Source organism: Anser anser (assembly GCF_964211835.1).
Source record: "Anser anser genome assembly, chromosome: 9".
In the NCBI taxonomy this organism is placed as follows: domain Eukaryota; kingdom Metazoa; phylum Chordata; class Aves; order Anseriformes; family Anatidae; genus Anser; species Anser anser.
Window position 1 is genome coordinate 7104713 of NC_139729.1, and position 12888 is coordinate 7117600.

Genomic DNA, 12888 nt, shown 5'->3' on the forward strand with positions numbered 1-12888 from the left:
ATTTCCCACCCTACCAGGCATGTACATATGCTTAGAAGCAGCTGCCTCATGGTAAATACCTTAAATCTTCTCTGCTTAGAGAGCACCTTATCTCCTCCACAAGTTCATACACACATCTTCTGCCGTGGTGGGTTTCTAAAAACCTGAAGTCCCAAAATAGCTGCTTCATACAAGGGTTCACAAAACCCAGAGCTACATCTACAGTGGCTCAACACTGGCATCCCACCCCAAAGAGGCATCCCACCTCCTCTACCAGAAGAGCTGTAAAAGACAACAACCAGAGAACAGAGAGCCACACGCCAACCAAACTGTACTCCTTGTTGCACTTGCACGCCAGGCCTCGAGAGCAGACGGCTCACGTTCAAAGCTCCAGGCACTCCAACAACCTGAACCGCTGCCACCCTGCAGCTCTTCTGGGACTGCTTTGCCGTGAACTGCTCGCTCTCTCAGCACCGTGTGCTCCCCTTGCTTGCACAACGCATTTCTCTACTGCTCCCACGGGAAATCGGCAGTCAGGCCAGGAACAGAGTGAGCCAGGGAAAACGCAGAATGCCTTTCTATTCCAACCTGGAGATATAAAAAGCATCAGCCGGCTCCTTTCACTAGCACTAACATTCAGACCTTCAAATTGTTAGTGTGCTTAATTCCTGTTGAACTAAGGCATATAAACACCTACAAATCCAATCTTGACCGACTTGAATGGTCTTTAGTTTCTCTTTGGACATTTAATCAAGTCCCTAAGTCATCATATAATCAAAGAAAAAAAAAAACAACAACCAGCAGAGACAATTTTAAAGAGGCAGCAGGAACTAGGAATCCTAAAAGCAGCATCCATACCAAGGAAAGAAGGCAGCAGCATCTCTGCATCTATTAACACACTCTCCTTGTCCACACTGGAAGATAAAGCTACTGGTTGGGCTTTTTTTTTATTATTATTTTTGCTCAGACTTTCTGCTCAATCAAGAAAAAGTCAGGTAGACATTAAGTTACAAGAATCTTTTAAAATATAGCTATGAAATACAACAGAAGTGCAGCTTTGTCTCAGGATACACAAATCACGCAACGCAGGTTAGTGGGACAAAGTCTATACATACATAGAAAAGTTGTCTATGATGTGACTGCATAATCAGGCCATGTGGGTCATTATCAAGAATTAAATAAACCAAAGGATTTCACAAAGAGCGCAGAAATGATAGAAGTGTAAGGAGCTTGAACAGACTGGAATTCAGACTTACGATGCTTTGGGATTGAAACAGAATTTTAATTTCAGAACTACATCTTATGACCTGGTAGGTCTAAGCTATGTTCAATACTTAGTAGCTGAAGAAAGCAGATGTTAGTGCTCCCTAACACTGGAGAAGGTGAATAGCTGGGAAACTGAAAGAAAATCACTCTCAACATCATCCTTGTATCTCAAGGATCTGGACTTAGTCCCACTTACTGATAGAGAATATGAGAGACATAAAAGCGTGTGGGGTCCTTGCATCCATAGTCATGTATCCAACAGGTCAGAAAGGTCCCTTTCATGGTGCACAGCCAGCCTGATTGCTCTCCACAAGCACCAGACATCTAAAAAGCCTACTTTGCTACTTGTGTGCAGTGATCCCATCCCACAAGAAGGAGGAAATGTGGTCTTTGTCAGACCCACATAACAACCAGCACTGCTCTCAACAGGCCCAGCAAATTGGATTCTTCAGGATTGCTGCGCGTGAGCAGAGCAAATTCATAAGCTTTAGGACAACTTAGGAGTACTAAACCAGTACACCAGGGACCTATGGCATAAACCTGAGGCTACCATTAGTGAATACCACTTCGAGCAGCCCTTCCCAGATCCTTCTTTGTGGTTACACAGGGCAGTCAACTGTCCTGCCTGCATTGCACCTTTTATATCCACAGAACAATAAACTGCTGGGGGTTCCGAAGCCTGGAGAGGCCACAGCTCTCTGAATTCAACCCCTCTGCTCACCTGAGAGCTTTCCTAGAGGACCCCAGTGTTGCACAGCTGGCAGTGGTGCTGGGACACACCAAGCAAATAGCATATCAACTCAAAAATTTCAGCCACCAAGTTCTGCTCAGCTTAGAGGTATAGCAGGAAGATAAATGTTCCCTTCCACTTTTGCTGAACAGAAGGATCAGAGAGTAATTCCTTTAAAATGCAAGTCTAATACCATAATGTGATTATCCAAGAAATTTTAGCCACTTACATCAGTAATACAATATCTTGATCCACTATTTTAAGTATTTTAAATAAGCTTTTTCTGTGTAAGTAGTTTTTTTCCCCACAGATAAGCTATGTCTGCAGAGCTTAAGAAGATAAGAACGGTTATTATTTGATTTGATCAAAAAAGCTGTGTAGCACAGTATCTCCAAGAATACCCTACAATGGATGCGCAAGGAATAGAATAAAAGCAGGGGAAGCACAGAGTAACGCTTGCCCAGAGTAGTCCCTCAGCATCCTGACATTCCTTGTTCAGCATCTTTCTCAGCAAGAGACCACAGTGTGATCAGAGGTCAGTTTAACAACTTCAAACCTTAACAAAAATCTGATTACAAGAATAAAAACAGAGAACACGCCCCTAGCAAAGCGGGCTTTCATTTGCGATTATTGTTCCCCAAAAACATGCAGTGCCTGAAAACAAGGGGAAAAGTTGCAAATACAAGCCAGTAGGAGCACAGTTAACCAGACTGCAATGTGCTGGTGGCAGCGCCTGCTTCAGACAGGGACAAAATACCACCAGGGCTGTTGTGCTGTTACACAACAAAAGGGGCAAGGAAAGGAGAGACTGCAACAGTGCCAGCCAGTGCCACCAAATTGTCTCTGGCACCCCTTGATGCCAGCTTACACCTGCACAAAGCCATGGCTCTCCTGCGTGCAAGACCTGGAGGGAACGTGGTGGCACCATGCGTGCTCCCATCAGCAATAGCAATATATCTTTTTCCTTTTACCTCCACATACTGCTCCAGTGTTATGGCAACACAAACAACAAATAGAAAGCAAGACAATGTGAACTTTGAACATAATTGCCATCGTCATGACTTAAATGAAAAATAGATATGGGAAATTTTTAGTGCGTTTCCACATTTCCTTGAGCATCTTTTGCCAGTAATTCAATAGATCCTAAGACTTGGTCTCTGCCTACACATTGCTTTTCACAGGCAGATCCCCAGGTATTAATTATGCTCTGGCAGTGGTTTTCAGGGAACTCTTCATACATCTCCAGCAATATTAGAAAAACCAGTGCCCAAAGGCCAATCCACTGATGGTGACTGCAATTTCTCCCTCTAGTCTGCTGCTGAGATAGCAAGCAACACAAATGCCTGGGAAGTAAAGCAATGGAAAGGGCCCATTAATATACTGTGGCTTTCAACGAATGGGTCATTGAAAATAAACCTACGCATTCTTTCCACCTTCAGTTTGCTATGTCTTGGTGTCTCAGTTGTCTGTATTCCAGAAGACTTACTTTCAACACCTCCAAAGGCAATATATACCAGAGACCCCAAAAATTTGTACTCTGCCACATTCTACCATTCTCACAGAGGTATTTATGTTCCACATGAAATATCAGAACAAAGCAGCACACCTCACTTAACCACCTTTGTTCTCAAATCACCCTTCAGGTTTTTGGTACAATCTTTCCTGCTAAAAACAGAGGTTTTGTTCCTGAACTGTATGACCATACATAGATATAGAAGAGTGTACAAACACACACAAGCCAAGTTTATGGAAGAACGTGAAAGATTTTAACATCTTTCACTACATTTTCTTCTTAGAACTTGTAATGTACATTTAGATTATTGAAATACTTATATGCAAAACATCTCTCTAGGTTAAGTGATGATAGCAGGGGTTATTAGCTAAAGAGACTTACAATCAGTAAGCTTGCACATCTTTCTTGCTTTCCAGAAAATAAAAGAAAAAAAAAGAAAAAAGAAAAAAGTTTATCCTATATTTCTTGAAACTGGACTCAGGGTAGAGCCAGTTGTGGCAGCAGGGTTTATTGAGCCTGTTGTGGCATCTGCAAGTCTGCCTCCTGCTCCCCCTTGCCCTGCACTTCACTACTCATCTGAAGCAAACCTCAGAGCTCTAAGTCCACCATCATGGGACATTTTGGCTCAACCAAGGACTGAAACACTGAAACACTGACCTCCAAAGCACAAAAGTATGAGTTCTTCCTGCTAAAACACCAGGCTCTCAAGCAAATGCATCCCATATGCACACATCCTCTGTGAACCGGGCACAGCTGGGGATACACACCACATAACACACCCACACAAGGATCCATAGGTCACCCAGCAAAAACGTGGGATGAATGGCTGAATACAGTGTTTGAACATGACTCATAGCACAGCTTTTCTGCAGCACAAATTACCTTGCTATACAAAACACTAGAAACTTCTCAGCCACCCCAGAGAAGTCAGGAGCAAAATTCGAGTTTCGCAATCTTTTTGGGCTCCCTGGCTTGATCCTCTCTAAGCAGCTCACAAGATGGAAGGCACATTTTCCTGATGCATCACAAACATCTACAGACAATTATCCCTAAAACTCAGCAGTCCTGGGGATCTGCAAAGTTCTTGTTAAACAGAGGTGCATTTTTACCTTCTAAGATACTGTAATACACCTCACAACACTAACAAATTCCTTGAGCGGAAGAGCCTGACTGCTTTCTTAGCGCAACGGGATATTCCAGTCCACAAAGAGGCAAAAAACTTTGCAAACAAAAGACATGAGAAAGAACCAAAAACATACCTTCCAGCTACAGAAGCCAGACTGAAAATGCCTCCCTCCCTTACCATCTTCTGAGAACAAGGAGGAAAATTGTGGGAGAAGGCCTCAGGGCCTTAACTGGCCCTGACCAGGCACACCTGGGGCCTCACCCACACCTGTGTCCAAGGCCCAGGAGCTTCATCGCAGCCTGGGTGGGGGCCATCAGTCCCTAAGCACACCACAGGGACATGGTCCTCGCAGCTGGTTCTGGCTGTGCAAAGCCCAGAACAGAGCACAGGGAGCTCAGCCCGCAGCTGCACAGGGACCGGTGGCCCCAGCCTGGACAGGAGGTAGCCCCTGAGCCATGGGCAGGGGTGGAGGAGGCCCCAGGAGAGGCAGGCTGGGGAGATTAAAGGTGATTATTGCCCTGGAGGCCCTGAAGGGAGAAAAGCACTTGTGGCCTCCAGGAAGTAAAAAGATCTCATTAGCTAGGACTGTCTCTGAGCTTTATGTCTCAACGCTTCTGTTGAGACAGATTCCCCTTAAAATTGTCCTTTGACTAGCGATGCAGATGTCAATGACTTGTGTGTACTTGTACAATGACTGTGTGTACTTTTAGGCAGGCAGGAACATCAGCTGTGCAGCAGGTAAATGCATTTAGTGAACTTCCACACTTCTGTAGTGCCACAGGATCAGGGCCTGTCAGTGGCCTGGCAGCTCATGCAACAAATCCTGTGGTTTTGCTCACTAAATTTATGAAAACGTCTCCCATGCAAGCTGCTGTTTTTCTCTTGCCTATGTTTGTTTACAGAGAAATCCAGGAACTGCGGATTATCCTGGCTCTCACAACCTCTGTCAACTAGCAACTACAGCAAGTCACACATTCATTTACAGATGCAAAGCCAGTACATTACATGTTTCCCTTCAAATATCAACACCTCCTAACATACTCAGGGATAGTTCAATGGCTGGGCATCAACTTGAAACAGATCTGAGGTAGCAAATAGTAAACATCAATTGCTAGGTGAAATTCAGGCAGACAACCATGTGCGTACAGAATGGCTAGGCACCTGCTACTTCCACTAAGGTAAAAACTGTGTAATAGTTCCCTTTAAGATGTTCATATGCAAAATACCCAAACTGATGAGCTCTGGGCCATCTTAGTAGCTTAATGAACTGTTTCACTTTTTTTTTTATGTCTGGTACAGATGTGTCACACTGTATGCAGTGGGGATAAAATGATTTTACTCCTGACACATACAGAAAACTTCTGTCTGTTCTTAACTGTGAAGGTGAGAGCAGGAGGCTGTTTGTTTAAACTGGAGGCGGTCTGTTGGCTCTGATTCAGCTTCCCAGTTTCTCTAGTGATCGTACTTGACTTGATGAAAGACTGAGATATTTCTAAGCCTCACCCCAAGATGTCCAAACCAAGAAGGCCCATGTCCAAACCAAGAAGGCCCCTGTCCTGATCACTTCAGGTTCCACAAGCTAGAAGGGGTCAGCACTTGTGTAGGAGACCTCAAAACAAAGCAGCATGTTATAAAATGAGAGCTTTCCTAACTATTTCTCTCATATTTCTCCCCGCTTCTGAAATTCAAGCCTTCTTATACGTTATGTCCTGTATTTTCATCCTTCCTGACTTTCCTGAAAGAATTTTTATTTTTCCCATTAAAAGTAGACCTGTAAGAGAATTGAGTGAAATTGCTGAGGCCAATCTCTCTTTCCCAAACTGGCCCAAAAGCCTAAGTTTAATAGTTGATGTTTCATAGGATTTTTCTCTGACATTCTGTCCACTGCACCTTACTCAGTACTAGCAGCTACTAAGAAAAAGACAAAACGTGTTCTCATCAAAACTTTTAGGTCTGTTTCCAGTTAAGGGTGCAGTAAAATAACATGTCATTTATAAATTGGATGGAAAAACCCAAAGAACGATTTAAAGAGAGGCTGGTTTCTTCTTGGAAAAATAAATGTCAGACTAGCTCCACCTTTTCTTCTATACACAGGACAGACCAAGAGGAGCAGGAGAGGTCACATGGCTCTTTCTGTCAAGGAGATGAATATTTCCCTTATGCTTGCACTAGAAAAGCTTGTATCTAGCAGCACCTTTAACAAGCACATTAAAGCAATGAGTGAGATCCAATTATTGTGTTCAAATTGTTTTTAAATATTGACAGAGTTGCCACATGATTAAGACCTACCTACAGTCCATGGCCAACGTGACCCTTGTCACCCAAACCACATAACCAGATCATGCTGTCCCATCTCTCTGTTTACCACATCTCCTCTCCTAGACTGCAAGTTCTGTAAGATGAGAGCAGCTTTTTTTATCCCTTCCTTTAGGAGCTAGAAAATGAAGCCCCATCTTCACAGATTCAAGACAGTAACTGCTTTTAGTTAAAAAGATGATTTACAAAGTTTAAATAAGTTGGCGTTTCCTCAAAAGTAAGCAAAACCAAAATGGCTTTGACTTGAAACACAGCTGCTTCAGTAAAGCATTTGCTTCTCGTAAACAGCGAAAGAAGAGAAAGGATAGGATATGTGACTTCCTGATTACATCCAAGAAGCAATAGATGCAGGCTGATTTCTATCAAGTCCTGAAGGTATCTACATCTCATATCAGATGAGATAAAAAAAAAAAGATGAGTATCTTGATGTTAGTGTGCAACTTTATACAAGTTACAGTCATTGGAGCAGGAATTAAAATCCAAAATATTGTTGCCTATATGTATTTGCTAACCACTGGGCTAGAGAGTATTTGTCATATTTTGTTCTCTGGCTCAGGAAAAACATAGTCTATACTGTAAGGACATAGGTCCAATGGGAGAAATTGCGAGTGTACTGCCCTTTCTTCCTAAAACACACAAAAGCACTGTTAATTCAGTGGAATTGGATTATCCAGCTCCACCCAACAACAGATTGGAATTGACTCAGGGATTCCCAGTTTCTGGCCAAATGCATTGTCCCCTGAGCTAAGTAAAAGGGAACAATGACTGTCAAGACAAAAATAAATCCCCCAGGAGTAACTGGTTAGAGAATTTGACCTGAATTCATAAATAGTTCCAGGATGACCTAAATACCATTTTCCCAAACTTCTTATTAGCCAGGTTTTTTTTTTTTCCTTGCTTTGCAGGCCATTTGGCTCATATGGAGTACCTCTCTGTATGCATTTAATCATCAGCACACATAAGAAGATAAAGTTTTATTTTTATACAGCTTAGATAGAAAGGAACTCACTTTGGGATTCATCAGTCCACACTTATAAAGCTGTCATTTGGTTTTCTAGAGTGACCATCATTGCAAACTTATCACTGCAAGTAACACAGCAGACAAAATGACCACAGTCATCCTCAAGAACAACATTCTCCCAAATTAAAGGTCACAAAATGCCTGACAGAATTGCCCTTTTCATAAGTCACTGGAAATATTAAAACTCCTGAGAATAGAGGATGACATGGTATCATCCTCAGACACAAAGCAAAATGAAAGGGCACCTAATTAGAGGTTCACAAATATCAACAAGGCAAAGTTGAAGGAGACTTCAGCCTGTGGGAAAGAACGGCTTTCAATTGCCACGTGCTTGAGGTCATAGCTATGATCTCTACCACAAACCATCCATGTCTCTTCTCCACCTCCATGGACATGGCCAACAGGCAGTACAACATGGAGAAGAGGGAGAAGTGTTGGCTAAGCATCTCCATATTGTTTTTTATCCTACAAAAATAAGCTTTGTAAAGTACAAGTAGACATCAGAGCTATTTGCATTAAAGACACAGCAATGATAAAACATCCATTGGATGCACTCAGTGCAACTTTCACCAGGCTTTTCAGAGCTGTAAGGCAAATATTATCAGTTAAATAGGGCTTGACAAGCCTAGCAACTGGAGACTTTACTCAAACGGGGGATACATAATTAAGCAATAAAGTGTACCATGCCACGGTTGCTGGGGAGTAATAACATGCCTCAGGGGGGCATTAAAAAGCGTAAAGCTGCGAGCAGTGGCACCCGAGAGGTGCAATTATGAAGAAAATCACAAGCGTATTGCTTTTGTGAGCCTGGTAGTTAATGGGCCTGCCTGGCACCCACCAGGCCATCCTGGCCCGGCCCAGCAGGACCTTCCCCTCAGCCGCCTGCAGAGGCAGCCACTGCCACAACCAGCCTGCCACCATACATAGGCCCCCCCAGTGCAAAAGACCTTAGGTGGAGGCATTGGGATGGCCTGGGCCCAAAATCCCACTGGAACAGGCCCCCAGTGGAAACCTCCCTCGTAGGCCCCATAAGCACTGTGAGGCCTGTGCAGCACTCGCAGCCCTGCACCAATCTGCACCTTGCCCAGAGGCAGTAATTCTCATTTCATGTTTTTTTGTTTGTTTGTTTTTAAACACCTTACAGTTTCTTCTGGAAGTTCGGTGGCACAATTAAGAGAACGCTTTCCAATAATTTCCAGTTGCTCCATGCCTATAAGGAAAATGGCTGGAAGGCCACATGGAAACACCATGTGAGAGCAACCAGAAGGCCAGGACATGTCTGCCCTATTTCTGCAATAGCTAAGTTTTAATTCCCAACAGGTTAACCCCTGTTGGGGTCAGAAGGGGTGCTGGGGTGCCCCAAGAGCCCCCTGCCTGCCCTGCATGGGGAAGGGCCATGGTGTTGGTGTGGCACGATTGAGCCAGGGCAAAGCAGAAAGAAAATTGAAGGGGAAAAAAAGTGTCTGTGAAAGGCACACTAAAACAAGCTATGGCATTAACCACCCTTTGGGGAAGTCTGTGACTGAAGGCAGGGAAAAGCATGTGTGAGAGAGGAAACATGAGTGACTAAGGATCGTACCACGTTGCAGAGCACCCTAACAGCTGGCAAAACACTCGTCAGTTCGTAGGAGATACCCTCCAGCAAGATAAGCCAAGAACAAACCCCACATTTATCAAGTTGACAAGTATACAAAGCTAACAAATTAGGATTTGTTTTACTACTTTAATTTTATTTCTGCTATTCTATACAAGAAGAGACCTATGAAACGCAGGTAGTTCTGGGGAGGGCAGGGGACTCCATGGAAACCAGAGTACGGGGCTGGAAGACGCTAGACAGAAGGACTAGGGGCAAACGGTTACGTGTGCAAGGATGAGCTGTCCTAACAAGTCTTCAGAGCTTCTATTTTAAACCTTTAACCAAAGAAACCGCTTCCTAAACATGTTAGCCATGACTTTACAACTCAGCATGCGTTCTCCAACTCATCCCATTGTGCTTTAACATGCACGTCCAGTGACTGCATGGGGAAATAGTGAATTTCAGGCAATCTTCAAAATTAGGGGAGCAGCAACAGCAACTGTGCACTTGCAAAATAAGCCAGATCCTGCATACTTGCTATCTCATAACACTTCGGGTATATATGAAGTCATTATTTACACACACACACACAAATAATGTCACCAATAACGTGGAAAGATCAGGAGAAGAGGGAAACAAGGCTAATGCGGGTAGCTGACGTTAGAGCATGGTGCTGTTTTCACTGTCTTGCTGGCTTCTTGCAACCCAGTCTTTCCCTAGGGCTTTGTAGCACAGTGACTTTTATGGACTAGGGTTTAAATGGAACAGTTTGGCCTTCAGATGCAACAATAGCTTACGTGCAAGACTCCTTAAAAGCACGGGTCTCTGGAGGAGAACATGAGGATGTCTACAGGAATGAGTTGGCTGTGGCCTGAAGCAGCGGAGCAGATTTGTGTAATCCTATCCCTTACAGACCAAAGAGAGGAGTTAATCATTTTCCAGGCAGTGCTTCAAATTGGATCACTAGGGATATCTGTGAGGATTCCAAAAGAAATGTTCCTGACTGCCGTTAATGTGCTCGCAGTGACGTATGACACACACACAAAAATCAGCAGCTAGCCTGGAAAAAAAATCAGCTTGTGTGCAAAGGTGCATTTAAAGCAAATGACATCACAAGGGACCCATTAATTTCCAGGACAAATAATGACTCCCACTGCTGTTCCACGTGTGCCCCAGCAAAGGGGCGCAGGAGCTGGATGCAGGGCATGTGTACAGTCCAGCTTCCATCCTTGAAAACTCCAAGGGGCCACGCTCTCTTTCCATAACACTTTTTACATGCTTACTTTTATGAGTCTCTTGATGACAATCTAAATCCTGCCTGTTCTTCAATAAACCATTAATCTCCCAGATAGAGTTCAGGGAAGTTGCTGTGTAGCAATAAAGTGCATGTTTCCAGAGCTCAGAGGGAACAACAAAAAAAGTGAAAGGGAGTGACATTGTTTTTAAAAGACAACTTCCTGGCTTGGGTTTGAGGGGCATGCAGGGCTATCTTCCCTAAATACTACCTGGAGCCTGCCCCTGACCTCCCTGAACCGTAATGCCACTTTGCAGGTAACATTCGTGAGAACAAAGTCCACCTTTCCAAAATCAGAGTCAGTGAAAAGAAGGGACTGGTCATTTGCTGCATGAAGTTGCCACCCTGATGGCACAGGGGCAACATTCAGAGCTCAGCAGCCTGGGAGCCTTTTGTGAGCAGTAGCAGCCGGGACTGTGTCTTGGTGAGCAGATAACAGCTGAGGACAGTCAGTGCTCATCACGACTCTGCCAGTCCACCAGACCTGGCATGGAGGTCAGTGATTTCACTACCTAACTCACATTGCCCAATTCACATGCTTGCTGCTGCTTTTGCAGACTGAAGCATAAAATGTCTCCTCTTTATCTTCAAACTGCTTCCTTTCGGTGTGCTGAGGGTACCAATCTCACAGAGACAGCGTTGCAAAAACCAATAAATCCCCACATCAAGCTTGGCTAGTCCTGTCCTGGGTTTGCATTTGAACTGGTGACCCACAGTAGAACTAACAAATTCTGGGCCCCACTTTATAACAGGAAAAGTTAACACAATCACTTGTGCTTCCAGAGCCCTATAAAATTGATGTTAACCATATGTCAGCGTGTGAATTGCATGTAGATGTTAGGAAAGCACGTACCACGCCACTCAAAAGAGGTGGTAGCAGTCAGCATTAGAAGTTCCAAGGAATAGAAAAAGTCATGTTCAACCTGACTTGGCTGCCTTAAGCTGTCTTCTATACAGAAAAGAAAAAGAAGGTAAGGATAGGGCTGAAAAAAAAATAAATTCCCTGGGCTACAACCTTACAGAAAAACGGTAGTGAGAGGAAAACAACAGGTACATCAGGAGTATACAGACAGAATTCCTTTTATTGGACTTTCCCAGTTCAAACTGGCACAATTCTCAACAGAGAATGAGGGAAAAATCACTTTTTGTCTAGACATAAATACAAGGACAAAAGGAGTCTGGTAGTTTTCCTCCAAATTCCTACATCTGTGATCCTTCCCTGGCACTCATGTATCTCACGAATACTCCTATACAGGATGCTTTTAATCTTGCACTTTCAATCTGCCCATTCTACATGAACATTATGTTCTTGTTTTTTACTGATAATAGTGCTTCACAAGACAAACAAAAGGTCATGGAAGAGAAACTTTGAAAAAAAAAGTCTTTTTTTTTCACTAACAAGATATGATATTTTGAATGCCCTCCATGAGCCTTACTACAATAGTAATGCATAACTGTAAATATTCACCCAAACACAAAATATAGCACCTTTAGCCCACCTGAAGCAGTAAAAACCTTGAGCAGCCAGCTCAAAAGCAATGTTTTTGCTTGCCATTGCAGCACAATGACCATTGCTGATGCTGAGTTATGTCAGCAGCCATTTTCATCTCACCGGCAATGACTCTCTACAGAGACAGGTTGCTCAATCCTTTTCATCCAATCTTTCATTCACATTGATTTATAACAGCTTAATGAATATCAGACAAAAAAATCACAGTGGAAATTCGAGGTACACATCCTGGCCATAGAGTAGTTAATTAGATGTGACTGAAGTTAATTATGTTTAACACTCATCAGCTTGACCCCAAGTGAGAGAACTTGACAGAGCTGTTGCTGCAGTTCCTTTGGTGAAAGCAGGATGAGCACTTCCTCAGTAAATATGGGCAGGTGCTACCATCACATCACCCATGAGCCTCACTGTCATTTCTTAGATAACACTCACCATTTAACCAAAGTCAACAGAAATATAAAAGTCATCAGCAGCATCCTCTAGTGTAAAATGCTATGCAGCTGATAAAAGTTAACACATAACGCACAGCACATGTGTACAGGCCAAGACTTCCCACA

The 12888-nt window shown here is 43.4% G+C and overlaps 1 long non-coding RNA gene across 5 annotated transcripts in view; it reads right to left on the reverse strand.

The window, feature by feature from the left end:
- Nucleotides 1-5312, reverse strand: part of LOC310904196 — a 90830-nt gene extending 85518 nt beyond the window's left edge. The window contains exon 1 of one of the 5 annotated variants that reach the window (XR_014588110.1): nt 4748-5312. This is a non-coding gene — a long non-coding RNA (uncharacterized lncRNA). The remainder of the gene's footprint in view (nt 1-4747) is intronic. The other 4 variants (XR_014588111.1, XR_014588112.1, XR_014588113.1 and 1 more) reach the window with 4 other exon arrangements.
- Between the last annotated feature and the right edge of the window lie 7576 nt (nt 5313-12888).